Here is a 605-nt window from a genome sequence, read left to right as displayed (position 1 = left end):
CTGAGTGCTGTACATGCTCATACTTTTCATGTTCATACTTTTCAGTTGGCCAACATTTCTATAAATCCTTTGTTTTTATTGGTCTTCAGTAATATTCTAATTTTCTGATATGATGAATTTGAGATTTTCATTTGTTGTCATTTGTAATCATCAATTAAACAAAATAAACATTTGAAATATATGAGTTTGTATGTAATGTATGAATATAATATACAAGTTTCACTTTTTAAATGGAATTACTGAAATCAATCTACTTTTTCAGGATATTCTAATTTTATGACCAGCACCTGTATGTGCCAAACTCAAATTAAGAACAGGTTAATGCATGATATACATATCATTTTGGTAATTACTGCTAATGTGTTCTATTTTTATTTGCTGCCTAGGTAGATAATTATCATGCTTTATGAATATCAGGAACTAAACTTTTTTTTTTAAATGAGAAGTCTTAGTAGTGACTTCACTTGTAAATATTTGTGCAGATATGGTAAAAAAAAAAAAAAAGTTTCAAAAATTCTGATTATTTATGCCTGAAGGAAAGCACCAAAATAGCCCTTGAGGTGGTTACATTAGACCTGTGTTATATTGTTGGATTTACACCTTTG

This window comes from Kryptolebias marmoratus, linkage group LG24 (assembly GCF_001649575.2).
Source record: "Kryptolebias marmoratus isolate JLee-2015 linkage group LG24, ASM164957v2, whole genome shotgun sequence".
Taxonomy (NCBI): Eukaryota; Metazoa; Chordata; class Actinopteri; order Cyprinodontiformes; family Rivulidae; genus Kryptolebias; species Kryptolebias marmoratus.
The sequence above is the reverse complement of the archived record's forward strand: the minus strand, read 5'-3'. Positions refer to the sequence as shown.